Source organism: Eriocheir sinensis, unplaced genomic scaffold, assembly GCF_024679095.1.
Source record: "Eriocheir sinensis breed Jianghai 21 unplaced genomic scaffold, ASM2467909v1 Scaffold265, whole genome shotgun sequence".
In the NCBI taxonomy this organism is placed as follows: Eukaryota; Metazoa; Arthropoda; class Malacostraca; order Decapoda; family Varunidae; genus Eriocheir; species Eriocheir sinensis.
The window spans coordinates 194,592-212,085 of NW_026111571.1; the positions used below are offsets into that span (position 1 = coordinate 194,592).

Genomic DNA, 17,494 nt, shown 5'->3' on the forward strand with positions numbered 1-17,494 from the left:
ATATTACGGTGAACTGTATATTGCTTTCTGTTTTTGAGGTAACTCTCGAACAAGTTATAGGCATTACCACGAATACCGTATGTAGGTAATTTACTTATTAATATAGAATGGGAAATGGTGTCAAATGCCTTACTGAAATCTAAGAAGACCGTTACTTGAAACATTTTCTGGCAAAGATGGTGAAAAGCTAAGTCTGTAGAATAGTTGGGACGGAAATCATACTGGGACGGAGTGAGGATGGAGTGCTTTGTTAGGTAATTCATTAATCTATCAACCATTACTCTTTCAAAGATCTTACTGAAACTTGGCAATATTGAAATAGGTCTATAATTTTCTGGTAAAGAGCCGTCACCTTTTTTGAAAACGGGAACAATGCGAGCAATTTTCAGGTGATCTGGAAAACAGCCTTCTTTAAATGATTTATTAATAATAAATGCTAAAAATGGAGATGTGATATCGCAACAACTTTTTAATATCTTAATGTGAATTCAGTCATGTCCAGGAGATGATACTTTCATATTATTGATGATTGACTTTATTTCACTTACTGTGGCAGGCTGTAGGTAAAAAGAGAAAGGAACAGACTCAGGGAGATAAGTATTGTAAGAGGTTTGAGAATTTCTGATGTTAGTTGCTAAGGAACTGCCAATATTGCTGAAATAATCATTAAACAATTCTGCCACATTATAGTCATCCGTAATGGTTTCATTGTCAAAAAGGAAGGACGATGGTAGCTTTGGTTTTGTTATGGCCAAGAAGATTATTAATTATTTTCCAAGTTTCTTTGGTGTTCCCGGGACTGTAAGCTTTGCTTTGTGGTAGTTTTCTTTAGCTGCTTTAATGATTGAAGTTACTTTATTTATAAAAGATTTAAAAGTACATTCGTAAGTTAATGGCCATTTTGCGTATAATTTTTGTAATTTGTTTCGTTGTTTGATTAGTCGTTTTATATCAGAGGTAATATATGGTTTGCCAATATGTTTTTCTTTGATCCTGGTAACTGATACGGGAAAATGTTTGTTGTAAAGCTCAAGAAATTTACTCAAGTATACGTTAAGAAGCCTATTTACATCATAAATTGCTTCGTCATTATTCCAGTTAAGATCTTTTAAGTCAAGTTTAGAGGATTCTATTGAATCCTCGGTAATTCCCCTTGCTGAAAAAGTAGCCAAGTTGGGAGAGTTTTTTACTTGTTGAAAATGAGGCAAAGATAGGGAAATGATCTCTTATTGAGCTGTAGATAATCCCACTGGTTAGGTAGTTTTCAAAGTCATTAGTCCAAATGTGGTCAATTATTGTAGCCGAATCTTTGGTGACACGAGTTGGTTTGTTAATAGTGGAAAAGAAAGAATAGCTATGAAATGTGTTAACTAGTGTTTGAGCATTTTTTTCATTATAGTTCAAAATATTAATATTAAAGTCACCCATAACATATACAGGTATCCTAGGCGCTGAAAGTGAAGTAATAATATTAGTGATAGATGTGAAAAAATCATCCAGATTAGAATTTGGGGGTCTGTAAATCATGCCAATTATAAATCTGTGTGGCCGAGTTATTTCTAAGAATAAAGATTCAGTGTGGGGTAATAGCAGAGATAAATCATCGAGTCTACGGGCCTGAATACATTGCTGAGATATATTGCAACACCTCCACCTCGCGTACTGTTGTTGTTAAAGTACTTACAATATCCATCAATCGCATTGAGATCACAGATGGCATCCTTGAGGCGTGTCTCACAGAAACCTAGGACATCGTAATTTATATTATCTTCATTAATACATTGCTCAATACAACTGTCAAGATGGAGTGGTAGACTATTAATATTAAATGCTAACATATTTATACATGGGGATTCAGGATTGGGTTTATGAGTATCATCGCTGAAGTAATAGTTAGAGTTGGGTTCACTTAACTTACAATAAATAGATAGGATGTTGTCTGTGTCATCATAGTATTTATATGGATTATATATAAGATTATTTATCACATTTAATGGAAAATTGTGTTCTATATCATCGCTGAGAACAGAGGCAAGGTCTGTATTACTTAGGTTTGGAAAAGGGAAATGATTCTGATCCATACTACTATGGAAAAATACAATGACGAGATTTGATTCGATCTACCAACAAGGGGTATTACTTAGGCTTTGGGCGTGAGCTCCCCCTCGGTGGGCCGGTCTGCTTCTGATGGGGCACCGGGGATACAGTCTGTCGTACCATCGAAGACGAGGCACCCGCAGCCGAGCGATTCCCTTCAGGTCCTGGACAGCAGGAGCTCCAAGGAGGCGACCGGGCCCCCCAACAACCCCGGCAGGATCCGGAGAGACGATATCAGCAGCAGGTCCATGGGGTGAGGCACGGCCACCAACTGAAGCCACACCTGCGCCAACAGCAGCAGAGACAGCAGCGCCGGCACCCGTGACGTCAGTAGCAGCTGCTTCATTGGAGTCGTTGTTGTTTACGGTTGAGTTCTCGTTGGCGGCAGTTATGTTGATGGTTCTGTCTTTTATGATCAGTTTCGTGTGACGAAATTAAGCAATTTTCCCTTCGCTCCTCGCTTGTTTTAGTAGAGGGAGTTGTGCTTTCTTCACCTCCTGTGAGGCGGGACATAAGTCTTCGTTGACGTAGAGGCCTGAACCCCGAAGCTTCGAGACGTTTCTTATGACCGCTTCACAGTCGCAAAACCTTGTGAAGCGGGCAATTATGGGTCGTTGGCGATTCGGGTAGTGTTGCCCCACTCGATGAGCACGTTCAAGTTGTATATTTGGCAGCTGTAGTTTGTCTTCCAACAAGCAACTTACTTTCTTGGCTGATTGTTACCAAGTTTCAGTTGGTTCCTCTTCAATTCCCACAAACTGGAGATTATTCCGTCTATTGTAGTCTTCTTGATAGTCACATCTTTCTTTAAGTACAGCAGAAGATTTAAGACTTGCCTGTAGGTCGTCGGAGAGCTTGGTAATCAGCAGTTTGTCGTTCTTGATTTCCTGTTTCAGTTGACTGACTTGGTGTTTCAGGTCGTCTGCTTCATTTTGTGAGAATTCAAGGCTGGTCTTTAGGTCTTGTACTGTTGTTTGTAGTTGATTGCATTGCTCACGGAGAGAGAGAGAGAGAGAGAGAGAGGAACATGAAAGAAAGCAAGGAAAGGAGGAGAGAAGAAAGGAAGGAAGGAAGAAAATTAAGAAGTAAAAAGCATTAGAGAGAGCGAGAGAGAGAGAGAGAGAGAGAGAGAGAGAGCGAGAGAGAAATACTAACAACTCATGCACCCATTGTACGGGAATCGAACACCAAGACCCCACACACACACACACACTCTTGATTCCCGCTTCCAGCAACACTCAGCGAGGAAACACTTCAAAACCTAATACAACCAGCCGATGCAACACTTGACACCCCCCCACCCCCGCGTTAAACACCAAACACGCTCCAGCTAACGGCCGGCAGGAGCGGTCGGTGGCTGGCTCTGTGGGGATGAGGGTCTGAGCCCAGGACAGTGTCTTAAAACTACCCACATGCTGTCCTAAAGATCACCCATCAACCCGGACTCTAGAGGAAACCGTCCAAGTGAATCAAGAATGAGTTCCGGGGGGCAGCATGAGCCAAGAGAAGATGGCGCCACTATAAACACTTGCCTGCGCCAATACGGGCTGGGACCGACTACCATCCAGGCCCCTCAAGCAAGCCTATTGGCGCTATAGGCGTAGACGTAAAAAAAAAATACCAATCCATAACCCACGCCAGACTATAAACTGCTGCTCGCTTTCTCCGCATTCCACTAACATCACTTTTAAAACCTTTTTCTTGGCCTTTTACACCATGATATTACTAACAGAGAAAATCGTGGTGATGATAATAACAATTAATCCATGGAAGTGGGTCACAGAAATCTTGTAAAGGTAAGGTTATGGTAAGGTTCGGGGCACATACACACACACACACACACACACACACACACACACACACACACACGGCTGAAACGGACCCCAACAACAAAAAAAATTAGTTCTTGTATTGCTTGCGAAGATACGAGAGAGCGATATTCAGTAATCGAGTAAGCAATCTTTTCATCATCTCTCTATCTTGCTGTTACTTATTCTATCTATCTATCTATCTATCTATCTGTTTATCTATCTATCTATCTGTCGTTATCTTCTTCCCTCCTTCTCCTTCCTATTATTCTTCCTCTTCATTTGTTCCCCAATTTACATTTTCTCTCTTTCCTCTCCTTCCCCTTCTTCTTCTATACGTCATTCTCGGCCATCAGTCATTTCTCCTCCTCCTCCTCCTCCTCCTCTTCTCTCTCTCCTCCTGCTTTTCTCATTTATTATTATCATTATTCATGGATTTTTATATATTTCCTTCTTCACCACCCTCTCTCTTCCTTCCCTCTCTCCTCTTTCTCCACTTATTCCACCCTCTCTCTTCCTTCCTCTCTCCTCTTTCTCCTTTTCCTCCTCTCTCTCCTCTTCCTTATCCAAGAATTGTCCGTCTCCTTGTAAGAAATCCAGTACCGTGATGATACATAATCTGATCACAAATGCTTTGATATGTATTATGAAATGGTTTGTGTGAGGCGTGATTTTTATTCATTTTTCTCGCTTTTCAGAAACATGATCCCCGCTGCTACCGAGTTAATCTGTTTCTCCGGTTATTGACGTGCCCGAGAAATAGTTACGTTCTCTTCAATGCTTCCCTTCCCTGTTGCCTCCTTCCCATTTTTAGAAGAGAATCGATTGCTGGGGATTTGATAAAACTAGGCGGTGGCTGAGTGGTAGTGTGCTGGCCTACATTCACCGCGTGATGGACGACGCGGGTTCGAATCCCCACGCTACCACCTCGGATTTTTCAGTCACCGCCGAGTGGCTTAAAACTACCCACATGCTGTCCTGAAGACCACCCATCAACCCGGACTCTAGAGGAAACCGTCCAAGTGAATCAAGAACGAGTTCTGGGGGCAGCATGAGCCAAGAGAAGATGGCGCCACTATAAACACTTGCCTGCGTCATAACGGGCTGGGGCCGACTACCATCTAGGCCCCTCAAGAGAGCCTACCGGCGCTATAGGCGTACACGTAAAAAAAAATCCAGTAAAATCGACCACTCCAAGCTTTTTGCATTTCAAACTAAGCCCAGGACCAGAAACAACGGTCAAACAATTCAGGAGAGGCGAGGCAGTACAGACACCGGCAGGATTTATTTCTCAGAGAGTTACCCGCCACCGCAACAACCTTCCTGCAAAATAAGTTAGTGATAAAACGACCAATTCCTATAAACAAATGCATTATTGATCACTCTGTTGCGTCAGGAGTGAAGTAACGTTCCCGCGAATGCTTAGAACGGGTGCTTTAATCTCCTTTCTGTAGGTCACTCAACTAACTAACTACAAGGAAGAGGCTGAGAAAAAATATTAACTCACTAAATCAGACAGCTTTTTCGTAAACCAATAAATTTTATGTTGCCTGCGCTTCCATGTTTATGTGTTTCTTCCTCTTCCTGCTCCTCCTCCTCGTCCTCCTCCTCCTCCACTTCCTCCTTATATTAAATCACTAAATCAGACAGCCTTTTCATAAACCAATATAATTTATGTTGCCTGCTATTCCATGTTTCTGTGTTTCTTCATCTTATTCCTCCTCCTTTTCCTCCTCCTCCTTCTCCTCCTCCTCCTTATATTAAATCACTAAATAAGGCAGACTTTTCATAAACCAATAGATTTTATGTTGCCTGCGCTTCCATGTTTCTATGTTTCTTCATCATCATCCTCCTTCTCTTCTTCCTCCTCCTCCTTATATTAAATCACTAAATCAGACAGTCTTTTTATACACCAATAGACTTTATGTTGCCTGCTCTTCCATGTTTATGTGTTTCTTCGCCTCCTCCTCCTCCTCCTTCTCCTCCTTATATTAAATCATTTTTCATAAAGCAATATAATTTGTTGCCTGCTCTTCCATGTTTCTGTGTCTCTTCGCCTTACTCTTCCCCCTCCTCCTCCTCCTCCTCCTTATATTAAATCACTAAGTCAGACAGCTTTTTCATAAACCAATAGACTTTATGTTGCCTGCTCTTCCATGTTTCTGTGTTTCTTTGCCTTACTCCTCCTCCTCCTCCTCTTTATATTGAATCACTAAATCAGACAGTCTTTTCATACACCAATGGACTTTATGTTCCCTGCTCTTCCATGTTTCTGTGTTTCTTTATCTTTTTCCTCCTCCTCCTTATATTAAATCACTAAATCAGACAACTTTTTCATAAACCAATGGACTTTATGTTGCCTGCGCTTCCATGTTTCTGTGTTTCTTTATCTTATTCCTCCTCCTCCTTATATTAAATCACTAAATCAGACAACTTTTTCATAAACCAATGGACTTTATGTTGCCTGCGCTTCCATGTTTCTGTGTTTCTTTATCTTATTCCTCCTCCTCCTCCTCTTCATATTGAATCACTAAATCAGACAGCCTTTTCATACACCAATAGACTTTATGTTACCTGCTCTTCCATGTTTCTGTGTTTCTTCATCTTATTCCTCCTCCTCCTCCTCCTCCTCCTTATATTAAATCACTAAATAAGGCAGACTTTTCATAAACCAATATATTTTATGTTGCCTGGGCTTCCATGTTTCTGTGTTTCTTCATCTTCCTCCTCCTCCTCCTACTCCTTATATTAAATCACTAAATAAGGCAGACTTTTCATAAGCCAATATATTTTATGTTGCCTGGGCTTCCATGTTTCTGTGTTTCTTCTCCTTATATTAAATCACTAAATAATAAGCCAATATATTTTATGTGTGTTTCTTCATCTTCCTCCTCCTCCTCCTCCTCTTCCATATTAATGAGGTCCAGACGGTTTTCTGGATAAACCAATATTCTTTAAGGCATAATTCTTTTCTTCAGATTCCTTTAAGTCAATATGTGTGTGTGTGTGTGTGTGTGTGTGTGTGTGTGTGTGTGTGTGTGTGTGTGTGTGTGTGTGTGTGTGTGTGTGTGTGTCTCTCTCTCTCTCTCTCTCTCTCTCTCTCTCTCTCTCTCTCTCTCTCTCTCTCTCTCTCTCTCTCTCTCTCTCTCTCTCTCTCACACACACATAACTTTTTATTTTCCTTTCTTTTTCCATTCTTCTACCTCTTCTTTTCTTCTCTTCTCTCCTCTCTTCTCTATCCTTAAGTATATAACACTCGTGAGAGCTCGAATAACCTCCTTTTGAACCTTAGGAACTGGTTGACGTGATTAGCGGCGGCGTCTGGGAACACCAACCTCGTATAGGACACATTCTAAGCACCTGTTAGTGAGACCCTTAATTAAGCACTTGAATCCATGGTCTATAGAACGTACAATGATCACACAACAAAGAGAACATACAATGAAATTCCAACAATCAACGAAGACCAAGAACGGGAGATTAGTATGCGAAAGACATGTTTGGTTAAGTGGTTAAGTTTAAAGACCTCAGCTTGAAGAAGATTTAGACGAAGAGTTAATACGAAAAGTTCGGACAGGAGTGGAATAGCTGGGGAAAGGTGTCGGGGATGCTGGGTTACCTTAGAATGGGGTTAAAGGTCAGAGTGAAGTAGTTGTAGTGGCCGTGGTAATAGTAGTAGTAGTAGTAGTAGTAGTAGTAGTAGTAGTAGTAGTAGTGGTAGTAGTAGTAATAGTAGTACCTGCACTGAGGTATGGAGCCGAAAAAAAAGGTAAGAAAATAAAGAAGGAAATTGAAGAAAAGAAGAAAAAAGTAATGAAACTGAGGAAAGAGTGAAGAAAAGTGAGGAAGAAAAGTGAAGGAAGAGTGAGGAAGTAAATGAAGAAGTAAACAAAAGTGAACAAAAAGAAGAAAAAAGAAAAAAAAGTGAAGAAAAGTGAAGAAAAGTGAGGTTTTGCCCAGCTATTACCAGGCTCATAACACTACCCATGGAAATACTACTAACACAACCTCTACCAAAGCCTTGTCAAACTATCACCAGGCTCATATCACTACTGTGGGGTTCTTGCAAGGTCTGGACTTCTGAAAATCTCGTAAATTCTCAGCAATAAAAAATATAAAATAAAGTATCTGAAAATTGAGTTATCAGACTCACAGCCCCCTTCTAGTCACTTATTTATGAACAGTCACACTTCTCATAGGATAAGCAAAGGCCAGATGAGCCTGCTCTTAAGTTTATTTAAAGCAACAAAGAAAACTCGCTGGAAAATAAGGAATAATGAATTAATTCCAGGCACACAGCAACCTAGCTAACTATCTTAAGACATCCTATGCAATAAGTGTACTTAACTGTAGGTGGGCGAAGCAGAAGCCACACCTGATCTACCACGTGGTCCTCCTTCAGTCCTCTTCTCGTAACCTCCCAAGGGCTTCCCTCGCCTGCAGTACACAGCACGTAGCTTGTGGATACTATCAGGGCAGGAAAACCACCACGATGGGCACGTGGCGCGGGAGGTTGGTGAGGGACGTCTGGTCACGGTGGTGTCTCTCAGGAAGATGATGGGTGCGGCCGCGACCCACGGTCACTCGGCCGCCCCGCGCTCCGCGGTCAAGATGCCAGCACTTGCCACAACTGACATCTCGTTTTCTGCGTAACACTTACACTAAACGCCCTAACGGCTATGGTTTATTATATATTAATAACCTAACACCATGCACTAGGTAATAGTGGGTCATGCATCCCACACATAGTTCAGCTTTGGCAGCAATAACGAATATGATTTGAAATAGCGCGCTGCTCCCGCCTTCTAGTTTTCCCGCCTGTCCTGGGACTTATTTCCCGCTATCTAATCAAAATGGCAGGGACTCCCTCGGTATTTTCCACGGGTTATTTCTTAAATAATAAAATCAAGCCAACTACCCATGGAAATACTGCTAACACAACCTCTACCAAAGGCTTGTCAAACTATCACCAGGCTCATAACACTACCCAGGGAAATACTACTAACACAACCTCCACCAAAGCCTTGTCAAACTATCACCGGGCTCATAACACTACCCAGGGAAATACTACTAACACAGCCTCTACCAAAGCCTTGCCAAACTATCGCCAGTCTCATAACACTACCCATGGAAAAAGAAAGTTGGAAAGTTTCGATTAGTCGGCGCAACATCTGTGGTCATATGCCGGAGAGAGACAGGAGGGGAAGGAAGGAATTATAGGAGAAGGGAACAGACCCCAGGAGACGGGACACAACCCCCGATTAATACCTGGTACCCATTCACTGCTGGGTGGACAGGGGCGTAGGGTATCGGAAAAGCCGCATAAAATTTTTCCACTCAGCCCGGGAATCGAACCCGGGTTCTCTCGATTGTGAGCCGAGTGTGCTAACCACTGCACCACGAAGCCCCCCACTACCTATGGAAACACTACTAACACAACCTCCACCAAAGCCTTGTCAAACTATCACCAGGCTCATACTACTGCCCATAGAAATACTACTAACACAACAACCACCACCAAGGCTTTAGAAAATGAGTGTGTGTGTGTGTGTGTGTGTGTGTGTGTGTGTGTGTGTGTGTGTGTGTGTGTGTGTGTGTGTGTGTGTGTGTGTGTGAGAGGGCCCTGAAATGCTTGAGAATATGACCCTGGCACGCTGCGCTCGACCTCATCAACAGCTCAGATCTACCACACCTCTGACCTCAAAAGCCACTCAATAATTAATCACTCTAGCGCGCGTCCTGACACAGCCTGAGGGCCACAATGTTCTTTGACACTCTCAGAATACATACATAAGGAAAGGCCGATGTATGTATAGCTGTATGCCCTGACACCTTACTGTATAACTCGAACTTGTATATGTGTTTGGTTGCTTTGTACTTTTTTTCCTTACAAGAACAATGAGAACACACACACACACACAAACACACACACACCTCTTCTCTCCTCTCTCTATATATATACAGGTACATCCTCCTCCTCCTCCTCTTCTTCCTCCTCTTCCTCTTTTTCTTCCTCCTCCCGGTATGCGGGTGAAGTGTTTTCACCTCAGGGAGCTAGACGTCCCTGCCCTGCATAGTCTCAGGTCACCCTTGGACAAGGTGTAATACCTGATCTGTCTCCCGTGCCAGGGTCACGGTGAAGCCTCTGGGCAGCAGCAGTGGTGGATTGGACTGCAGGCAGATGATATCTTTATGAGACAATGGCTGGAGTTCCAGGGTCCTAGTCAGCTGGAACATGCCTAATTATTTAGGCCTGCGGTGTAGAAGAGTATGGCGACCTCTTCACTAAAAAGCCTCCCTGGGAACCAGTTGTCGGTGTGAGCTCCCCGTCCCTCCCCTCCATCGACGGTACTCCCATCCCTATTCTGCATAACAGCTGGTTCTTGTTTTCTCCTGAAAGAGATGTCTTCCGTGGGCCATTTGAGGTTGTACCTCCCGGCTTCTAGGTGGAGTTTCTGAGGGTTTTTCTTATACTCAAGGAATATATCAGCTTTTTGGTCTCTCAGGAAGGGCGTCTGATACTCTCTAGAGTTGGTGAAGAACACCTGGTGACAGGTGCCACTGGCCAGGCCTCGAAAGGGTCGCAGAGTTGGGTTAGACGTTTCGGAAAGTGGGAACGAATTGCTGGTTCCTCTCCTCCCTTGCCAGCTCTGCTCTGTGTGACTACGCCGGCCCCGTTCTATGGGACAAAGATTCGAGGATAATAGCTGAAAAGCGCCGGGTTGTGAAAGTCTCTCTCGTGACCGAGGCTCAACAAGCGATTGGTCTTTGAGGCGTTTTCAAGACCCCTCCCAGTGTTGGAGGCATCTAACACAGCAGTATCTAATTTCCATGCACAATTTGTATCCAACTCAATTTAGGGTCACACTTTAAGTTATTTCGAAAGCGCTTTTAATATTTGCCCAAACTGTAAACTCGCTTAAATTTCTAACAATGCCTCCGAACCTTAAGTCTGATGTCTGTCCTGGACGATTTGCAGCTCAGTTCTTTCAGCTGAGTAAAACTTGCCGCCTCTGCGTTCAAAGATTACATCTTCAGAAGGCTGCGACTGAATGGAAAGTCAAACATAATGATCTTGAAAAGAAATTCGAAGCCCTTCAGGAATTTGTTTCAAATAATGTGGCAGTGACTCCACCATCGATGGTGGAGAGGCCCTCCACCGAGACTGTGCCCTCTCCAGACGAATCTCCTGCTTCACGGGAGGACGTGTTACCTGCCTCACAGGTTGACTCCCAGCCTGCCTCACAGGCTAAACCCCAGCCTGCCTCACAGGCTAACCCTCAACCTGCCTCACAGGCTAACCCCCAGCCTGCCTCACAGGTTAACCCCCAGCCTGCCTCACGGGACAACCGCCAGCCTGCCTCACAGGCTGACCCCCAGCCTGCTTCACAGGCTAACCCCCAGCCTGCTTCACAGGCTATCCCCCAGCCTGCTTCACAGGCTAACTCTCAGCCTGCCTCACAGGACACCTTTCAGCCTGCCCCACTTAACGCTTCTCTTCCTGCATTACAGGATGTCGGGTTCCAACCAGTAAGGAATGGAGCCACACCGAAGCAGGCAACCAAGAAATTACTGACCCCCACTACCTTCAATAGGTTCCAGGTGCTGGCAGACACCATGGAGGATAAGTTTGAGACTCGCCCTGTTGGGGATTCCATGGTGCGTGGCCAGCTGGTTGAGTTCTGTGGTTGTTCATCAAACGGCCGCAGAAAACGTTACTGCTATCCTGGTGCCAGACTGGACGACATTGTTGGTGGTAGCGAGTGTTCTAAGTGCTAATCGGTTCACGGATAGAGAAAGTCATATCCGCCAGGGTTACTTTATTTGGGCAAACATACACAGGTCATTAAGACAAGCACAACACATAGAATAGGTGTTTGTTTGTGTATGCGTTTGTGTGAATGTTGTTTGTGTAGGTTGACATTTAAGTGTTGGTGTATGTGTGGAACAATGTGTAAAAGTGGACAACAAGAGGACATGGACGGACAGTCAAAGAAAAACGAATACAAGAAAAGTTATACATTGAAGACGCGACACGGACTGAGACAATACAAATACACTTAATGAGTCTGCTCTGCAGCGCATATTTTCTCAAGTGTCACTGAGGGGAAGGAGCACGCAATTTGAGCGGTGATTGCTACAGATTACTCCCTCCCAGTGACGAGGAAGGAGGAACGAAATCTTCCTTGGTGCGGGGGCGCTGTGGCAGACGGTGTTGCGCTGCGGTGAGTACCGTTGCGAGGTGAGTTGCGCTGAGTAGAGTTGCGTTGAGGCGCGCGGTAAGTTGCGCTGAGTAAAGCTGCGTTGAGGTGTGCGGTAAGTTGCGCTGAGTAGAGGACAGCTACGGTGAGTCGAGCTGGAGTGAGTAGTGCAGTGACAACAGCTACGGTAAGTCGAGCTGAAGGTAGTTGAGGGTTGTGTGCAGCTTCAGTGAGTCGAGCTTCAGTGAGTTGCGCGTAGGGTACAGCTACGGTGAGTCGAGCTGAGATGAGTAGCGCAGTAAGGACAGCTACGGTAAGTCGAGCTGAAGTGAGTTGAGTGGTTGGCTGTTTAATAGATCCTGGAAGGCCTGAATCCGCACTCCCAAATCGCGAACCACGTAGACGGGTCCTGAGCAGAAGAGTGGTGCTCTGAAGGACACCGCGGTTGTAGAGGAAGTGTTGAATGTCGTCGTCAGGTATGGTGAAGTCGAGTGGCGTGGAGATGGGCGAAAGGTACTGTCGTAAACGCGATGGGGGCCACGGCAGTCAGAGAGTGCGTCGAGGGCACTGCGTGTGAAGGCGCTAGCTGCCAGCGTGTCAGGGGCCTCGGCAGTCGGTGAGAGTAGAACGACAGCGTGTGTTAAAGGCACCAACTGCCAGCGTGTCAGAGGCCCCGGCAGTCCGTGAGGGCGTCGAACGACTGCGTGGGAAAGCGCTAGATGCCAGCGTGCCAGGGGCCACAGCCGGTTGAGGAGTGAGGGGCGCTAGCATGTGCCAGGAGCCGCGACAGTCGTGAGTGCGCCGAACGACTGCGTGGGAAGGCGCTAGATGCCAGCGAGCCGGGGGCCACAACGGGTTGAAAAGTGAGGGCCGGGGGCCACAATGTGCCAGGAGCCGCGGCAGTCCGTGAGAGTAGAACGAACTGCGTGTACTATAGGCGCTGGCACGTGCCAGGGGCATCTGTGGTTCGGGGAGTGAACCAGTGTTAAAAAAGACACTGTAACACAACACTGCACGCTTAGTAGGTAACAGTGTGACACTAACTGTTGCTGGGGACGTGCTGCTCTGAACTGTTACTGGACGCACTGAACTGTGCACAAAGATCCACAAGTGTAGGATAATCTAAGAGGGCGGTGGTAGATCCAGGAGGCGGTGGTTAATCCAGGGGGCAGCTAGTAATCCCAGTGGGGTGTCACACTGTGTTTGCGTGTCTCTCTGAGTCTGTGTGGTGTGTGGTGGCGTATACACTGAGTCTGTATGGCGTGTACACTGAGTCTGAGTGTTACGTGTACACTGAGTGTGTGGCACTGTGTGTCTTAGTAATGTGTCGCACTGTGTTTGAGTGTTCACTGAGTCTGTGTAGTGTGTCTCACGGTGTGGGTGTCTCAGTCGCCGTACCAGCGGGAAGGCAGGAAGGAGGAGGGGTGGGTGGGTGAGCGGGTGAGCGCCGGGAAGAGCACCATGGGGCACAAAAGATGCCTGGAGAGGGGGCACTAAGGATGCCTGGAGGAGGCGCACAGAGGGTGCCTAGAGGAGGCGCACAGAGGGTGCCTGGAGGAGACGCAGAAGGCGTCTGGAGGAGGGCACAGAGGGTGCCAGGGGGAAGGCGGGGGAGAACTCTGAAGGTGGCAACTACGCCCACTGCGTAATACTTCTCCCGACCCGAGGCTCATTCCCACGAACCCCGAGCGGAGGTGAGATTTATTGCCCCAATAGAGAGTAGGACGAATGAATCAGATGCTTCTGACTCAGGTCCACCCTCTGGGAGAGAGTGCCCTTGGTACGGCACCGTTTATAAGCCATCTTGAACCATAGCAACACTGCAGGGTCACCAATTGTTGGTGGTAGCGAGTGTTCTAAGTGCTAATCGGTTCACGGATAGAGAAAGTCATATTCGCCAGGGTTACTTTATTTTTGTATTCTTTTTTTGGGGATGACAGACCGACTCTATCGGCGATCGAAATCTAGCCGACCAAGTCGGTCTGTCGACGAGGACTGGCGTGTCTCTGGCTTTATTTTGGGCAAACTTACACAGGTCATTAAAACAAACAAAACACATAGAAGAGGTGTTTGTTTGTGTATGCGTTTGTGTGAATGTTGTTTGTGTAGGTTGACATTTAAGTGTTGGTGTATGTGTGGAACATTGTGTAAAACTGGACAACAAGAGGACATGGACGGACAGTCAAAGAAAAACGAATGCAAGAAAAGTTAATCATTGAAGACGCGACACGGACTGAGACAATACAAATACACTTAATGAGTCTGCTCTACAGCGCCCATTTTCCCAAGTGTCACTGAGGGGAAGGAGCACGCAATTTGAGCGGTGACTGCTACAACATCACTGCAGCGTGCGGTGATGTCACGAGAAATGCCGACCGAAACACCCTCTTTGTCATTCACGCGGAGACGAATGACATAAAGACAACCCGTTCTGAGGAACTGCTTGAGAAATACCGCCGCATGATCAAGCAGTATAAACGTAAAACGGATTCCAATACCATCATAATCTCAGGAATCCTCCCGAGGTTCGGTGCCGAGTCTAGCTTTTACAGTAAGGCCTTTAGCACAAATAACAGACTTCAGTTCCCTATGCTCACAAGAAACGTCCAGTTCGCTAACTTTTGGAACAGTTTTTACTACGATTCAGACTTGCTCCTTGCTGATGGCATCCACTTAAACCTGTTGGAGCAGCCCGTTTCGGGAGGCTGCTCTGTGACCAACTGGCTCTTCGAAAGCCAAAAAACGCAGAGGCGAGAACACCAGGAGCTCCACCGTAAGGGAGCACTCAACCCGCAAAACCCTCGACTCGAATCATATTAAAGCTTGCTATGTAAACGCTCGTAGCCTACGTAACAAATTTGAAAACTTAGAAGTCCTCGCAGCTACAATCCATTATCACATCATCGGAGTCACAGAATCTTGGATAGACACTTCAAATAAAGATTTCATTGCGGATTATAGATTACCGGGTTATACCATCTTTAGTCATGAAAGAGAGAACATACAGGATGGAGGCGTTATCTTTTATATCCACAACTCTCTCCATCCAGTATCCGTGAAAACAGATATTATAACCAATGTAGACACGGTCTTCATTGAAATTAAAAATAAATCTCGTAAAATAGTAATTGAGTTTATCTACAGACCCCCAAGGCAGACTCTTGATATCGACCACGCATTAAGTCAATTGTTATTAGAAACAAGTAGCTGTTGTGAGGCAGTAATTGTTGGGGACTTTAACTTGCCAGTGATAAGATGGGGTGAACCGTTGAACTGTCATACAGGGCTCGACCTGTACACAAATTTACTAGAAAGTGATTTGCATCAACACGTTCAAGAACCGACTCGGGAAAATAATATACTTGATCTTATCTTTTCAACGACAGCTGATCTAGTTAACGAAGTAAATGTTGGTCCAATTTTTAGTTCTAGCGATCACCGAACAATCACATTCAGCATCAATATGAAAGAAAGTAAAGTAACTCCTAGTAAAGAAAAGGTGCCTGATTATCAGAGAGCGAATTTCGTAAGACTCCGACCAATTCTAAATAATTCTGACTGGACTGAAATCTCGGCGGATACAGATATTGATAAATCTTGGGGGGCCTTCACCACAATATTGAACAATGCCATAAGCATATGCGTACCCTATCGTAACAGACGTTCAGCTTTTAAGAAGAAACCCAAATGGTGGAATAACGAAATTCAAAAGCGTATACAGTAGATACATTTCAACTCAGAGTGAGGCTGTCAAACTAGAGTTGGACAGCATACGCAGCGAAACAAAGAAATTAATAAAACGAAGCAAGAAAAATCTTGAAGAATATATAGCGGAAAGGAGTAAATCTAATCATAAAGAATTTTTTTGTTATGTAAATAATAAAAAGTCACTCACTTGTGCTATCGGACCGATTGCTAATGATAATGGTAACCACACGAACGATGAAAATTAAATGGCTATAATCCTAAATAACTTTTGCGCATCCGTATTTACCGACGAAGATTGTTTATCACCTCAACCGCCGGAGGTTAGAAGGACCGAAAAGATGTTAAGTGGCGTGCTCATCGTAGAAAGTGACATTTTACGCACAATTGAAAAGATTAAAGTAAGCAAAGCTCCTGGTCCAGACAAAATTACCCCTAGGGTCTTAAAATAAATCAAACATCAAATTTGTAAACCACTCTCCATCATATTCAATAAATCTTTAACAGTTGGAAAAGTTCCGTAGGATTGGAAACTAGAAAATGTCTATCCAATTTTCAAAAAGGGGGACAAGTCTCATCCAGGAAATTATCGACCAATTAGCCTGACATCGATTGTTTGTAAGTTAATGGAGACTATCATTCGCGACAATATGGTGAAATTCTTCGAAGAAAATAATATGATAAATAATTCGCAACATGGCTTCCGTAGTAAACGTTCGTGTTTAACTAATTTACTTGATATTTTTCATTATATTTTTGAGGTGTTCGATGAAAGCAGATCAGTAGATATCATATATCTGGATTTTCAAAAGGCATTTGATAAGGTCCCCCACCGACGATTGCTCAGCAAACTATTGGCGCACGGTATCTCGGGTAACATTCACAATTGGCTTGCGGACTGGCTCTCTGAGCGGAAACAGAGAGTAGTTCTAAACGGTGTTACATCTAACTGGCTCGATGTCAGAAGCGGCGTACCTCAAGGATCAGTGCTTGGCCCCATGCTCTTCTTAATTTATGTTAATGATATCGATGATGGGCTCACTTGCAAAGTATCAAAATTTCCTGATGACACAAAAATTGCAAGTAAAGTAACTGCGACACTCGACGAAGATGCTTTAATATCAGATCTAGATCGCCTTGCACGTTGGGCCAATCAATGGCAAATGAAATTTAACACTGAAAAATGTAAAGTGTTGCACATCGGGAAAAATAACAATCGCGTTCGGTACGTAATGAATGGCCAACAACTTTCTGCAGTAAGTAAAGAAAAGGATCTTGGAATCACTATATCAAGCGATTTAAAGCCCGGTCAGCATTGTTCAGAGGTAGTTAAAACTGCAAACAAATTGGTTGGCTTCATCGGACGAATCTTTAATAATAAATCGGAAAAAAGTAATATTAAAACTGTAAAATTCGTTGGTTCGACCCGTCTAGAGTACTGTGTACAGTTTTGGTCTCCCTACTACAGAAAAGACATAGAAAAGTTGGAACGGGTTTAACGAAGAGTAAAAAAAGATGATTCCTAGGTTGATAAATTTATCATATGAACAAAGACTTAAAGAAGTAAATTTATTCAGCCTATCACAACGAAGAATGCGAGGCGATCTAATAGAAGTGTTTAAAATGTTTAAAGGATTCAGTGATATTAATGCGGAAGATTACTTTACAATTGATCGATCAAAT

The 17,494-nt window shown here is 44.3% G+C and overlaps 1 protein-coding gene across 1 annotated transcript in view; it reads right to left on the reverse strand.

Moving 5' to 3' along the window:
• LOC126991365 (nephrin-like) overlaps positions 1-17,494 on the reverse strand; it is a 175,526-nt gene that overhangs the window by 89,503 nt on the left and 68,529 nt on the right. The gene's annotated exons all lie outside the window — the stretch shown is intronic.